Here is a 4387-nt window from a genome sequence, read left to right on the forward strand (position 1 = left end):
AATTGTATACTTTTCAGATATTCTTAAGAATCAGGAAATTGCACTATATGAGTTTCTCATTCCCTTTTTTAATGTCCTCAGTGACTTCTCTTTCCTAATTTATAATGCAAAGTGGTCTAGTCTTCACTGTATGATCCTCATTAAGCTACTAAACCAAGCCTTTTTATTCTCATATAATGCTAATGCATGAACTGTCATTTCTATTATGACAATAATACTAACCTCAATTTCTATTTCTTGTATTTAAAAAAAAAACCACCATATTGTGCTGTCTTCTATCCAGCCTGCTATTTTTGAAAAGACAGACAATCACAGGACTGTTTAAATGTCTTACTCCAAATCTCACCATGGAAGTCTTGACATCTCAAGCATGTAGCATGAGCACCATAAAAGTAGATTTTTCGCAACTATTTTCTTGTACTCTACTCTGATGTATCCTGTTTTCACTTATTTTCGCCAAGTACATTACATTTTGTGCATCTACTGCTGGTGTCCTGGATGAACAAAATAATTTAGCCATTCACCTACCATGAGCTGACATGATGTTGTGCTTTAAAAATGCATTTTGGCAAATCTCTGAGCCTGTTGTTCATTCAGTTTCTTGCCCTCCGAGTTAGTTAGATATTTCTGGCAACCGGTCTATGTCTTGAATTATTTTATATTATTTTATATTATTTACATATAATATCTGAAATAAAGCCTAGCTGCATAACCTCATCTTCTCATGCAGTAATTGATGCCTTTCAACTTAATACATGCAAAGAGATCATACAGAAATTTCATTATGAAAAAGCCTCTTGGACATGGAAAACTGTTTTATACTTGCTGAACACTTAAGTTTCTTGTTAAGGAAGGTTTGATTACACCAGATTAAGCATGTGACCTGAAATCAGTTCTTTAATTACCCCATGCAAAGCTGGACATTTGTGTCATTTCTCTATCTTCGTTTTCCACCTGTTCTTCTCAGTAGAAGCTGGGGAAATGCACTAAGCTACATACCAAAGTGCACATGCTGCCTGTGTTTGTATATCCTGCTATATGCATTGCCTGATAATCCATTCACAGGTATGATGTCACTTATTTAGTTTTCATAGCAACTTGGAAAATATCTTGCAGAGAATGAAGAGATGGTAACAAAAATGAGGCATGGGTTGCTTTTTTGAAAAGCCATTTTTGAATGAACAGGACGGCATACATCTCAGAGAGATCATATTCCTTTACAAAAACAGATTAAAACTACCTGGAGTCTCTTCCCACTTTGATGCCACTGTGTTCTATGAGGAACAGTGCAGCATAAACCATGGACTAAGTAAATGGAAGGAAATGGAAGAGAAAGCACCACAGACACGAAAGGAAAGCAAAAAACCCAGACATTTTGCTAGTGATTTCAGATAATAGTTGTTTGTGATATTTTTGAGTCTAACTAATGTATTGGATAAGAACCCCTTAGGGCAAGTGTTAGTGCACATTTCATTTTGATGAAAAAAACATAAATGTGGTAAGATTCGGTTTAACTCTACCATTGAATAATGCAACCTCACATTTTTTTAAATGAACATACCAGCTTAAATCAACATATCAGTACACGAAGAACAAGGTACCCAAAGCATATACTCAATCTTCTGTAAACTGGTAATTTAGGAAGACAGATTCTTTATAGTATGCTACTGTCTGCTGTGACAGTTCTTCCAACTTTTTATGTGAACTTGGGTACTTTTCTTCCTTAAGGACGGGTTATCTGAAAAGATGGACCATTGAAACACTGACAAATGGAAGTCCTCATGCTTTTAAGAAAGTTTTCCTGAAAATTGAATGAAAGGTTCAAAAACTGTCAATTTATGAACCACGGAAGAAAAATATTTCATAACTACCTCCCCCCTCAGATTTCACCAAGAAGACTGAGATGCTAACACAGCAAATGTCTACAAGGAGCTTTTTCCTATGGACAATGTTTTGTCCTTATTGCAAACTTGGGGCAGTAAAGGACTGTGTTCCAACAAATTTCTTGAAAGTACCTGTAGTGAGTTGGCAACAAATCCAGTGCAGTTTGAATGAGAAGAGTGTACATATCTCTTACTGTCAAGCTAACTTTGCTGCCTGCAGGGGTAAGTCACAGAGCCATCCTTCTATTACTTCTGCCTAGATTTGGAGGATTGGTACATACTGTTTTAGCTAGGAACGCTGTGTCTTATTTCAAATATATTTTTCCAAATTTACTGGTATCAATGTGGAACCTTTTTTTCTGCCATCTTGCAAGATGTGTCATTTAGATTCTTGAATGGAATAATGGAAAGAGCCTGTTCAGCAACAAAAACAGATTAGAACCCTGGTTTAGTTTATCACAATACTTCTAAACAATTTCAATCTATGATACCCAGGACTATATTCAATCAAGCTGATCTTTGGGATGCAGACTTACAAGCTTTGTTTTATGGAAACAGTGTGTGCACTCAGATTTTAAAACATTCCAGAATCTCTAAAGAGTCCAGATTGTTCTTAACATTCATGCCAAACTATCAACAATTTAAGAAATGGTTGCCAAAGGTCATTCCAGCTACAGCTGTTTGGAAATGTAAAGGGCTTTATTGATCTTTTCCCTTGCATAGCTCTTTAAAAAAATATTATTACATCACAGAAATAAAGACCATGACAGATGTTGATAATGACTTGGTCATAAAGGGTGGAGGAGAACAGGAAGGGGGGGCTAATCAGGTTTGGGTTGAGGGTGAAAGACTCCACTACAATGCTATTGTTAGGTCCCTGTGTGGTAATACTGCTCTCATGATGTGACTTTGACCTGGCACTGTACTTGTCTCCCAACAAATTAGGGAAGCTGGCTCAGCTGGTTGGGAAAGAAATCATTAGGCATGGCACTTTAGGTGGCACAAATTTGACAGCTCCAAAGCAATCTGGAGTCCTCCCAGAAACATGGGTATCATATTCAAACAACTCACTAACCCCAGAGGCCAGCTCTGACTGCTCTTATGAAGTACTGTGAATCATGATCTTTAGGAAAACTAAATGGCTTAGATCCAATTTAGCAGCTGGATTATATTAGTTCACATTTTTAAGGACAAAGGTTATAATAACAAGATCTTGCGTTACCCAATTGACTCAATTTACTCAATTAGGTAACATAGTTACCTTAATGGTTCTGTAATAGTTTGCTGGTGTTAGGAACAATGTAATTTCTTTCTTCTAGGTAATACAAAAGAGGAGAATTTCATAGATGAAGGCAGACTAGTAGAAAATAGGCAGTTGGGATAAGAGAGAAGGCATGGTAGGCACACTGTTGCTGAGAAGTTAGGAGAAATGACAACAGACATTAATGATAGAGATGCAGTCTGAGTCAGAGTACTTCAGGGCCTTGAAAGCATAAGCGAGAAGTTTAAACCTGATACACCAGGCAAAAGAAAACAGAGAACACAAAAGACAAATGTGTGTGTGTTAATACACACATGTACTTGCATGATGTACATGTTTAGAGAACTTAAGACTGAAACAATGGAATTTTTCTGCCTGCCCAACACTCCACAACATTGCATTTTCTATGGGACAACATTTGTGAATCTCATAACAGACTATTAAGCAAGAAAATTTATTTCAGCTTTCAGATTGTTAAGGTTGCTCTTATTTCTAATGTACAGTGATATACCTTGATATTGAGACATTTTAGTTGCATACAGTTCACATTAATGTAGCAGACAGAATCTGGCTTATAAACTGTAAAAGTGGTTAAACACATTTTAAGGTATAAGCTACTTTATCCACAGACCTGCAAGTTTCTAGAAAGCACTTACCTTGATATGTCTAAAAACCATAACATTTAATGGATGCTTTTTTATGCAAATAGATTCTGCTTAGTAGCAGAATAAGAGGTACAAGGCTGGTGGACTGTTTTGAAGTGTGAAAAAGGGCCCTATGTTTGTTTTTTTCGAGGCTGAACTCTTAATTCCTCACCCTGCTGCTCATGCAGCTTGGGCCAACTAAAACTCACACAGCCCGAAGAGCTGCCAAGAGCCCTTATCAAAGCTTGTAGCAGCTTCTAACGCGATTTATGGAGTCTCAAATACTCTAATACACACACATGCATATCTCCCCCTCCACCGAGAGGAGCTGTAGCTGGGACCCGTTCTTGGGAAGACACAGTGAGCCGGTCCTCTCCGGAAAGCCCGAGAGTGAGAAGAGGGCATGAATCTGGTCTCCACTCTGGCTCTTGATCTCCGGGGTTCATCCAGGCACTCGGGAGAAGGATTTAATGACCCGCTCCGCCCCTACTCCCCCCGCCCAGGCAGCTCCGGGCGGCTTTCGGTCACACGAGAAGGGAGCGGGGGGGAATGAGCCACAGCGGCGGCTCCCCCCTCACAGGAGGGGGAGGAGGAAAGGA

This window comes from Manacus candei, unplaced genomic scaffold, assembly GCF_025592945.1.
Source record: "Manacus candei isolate 608988 ecotype Guabito, Panama unplaced genomic scaffold, ASM2559294v1 h1tg000028l, whole genome shotgun sequence".
Classification (NCBI taxonomy): domain Eukaryota; kingdom Metazoa; phylum Chordata; class Aves; order Passeriformes; family Pipridae; genus Manacus; species Manacus candei.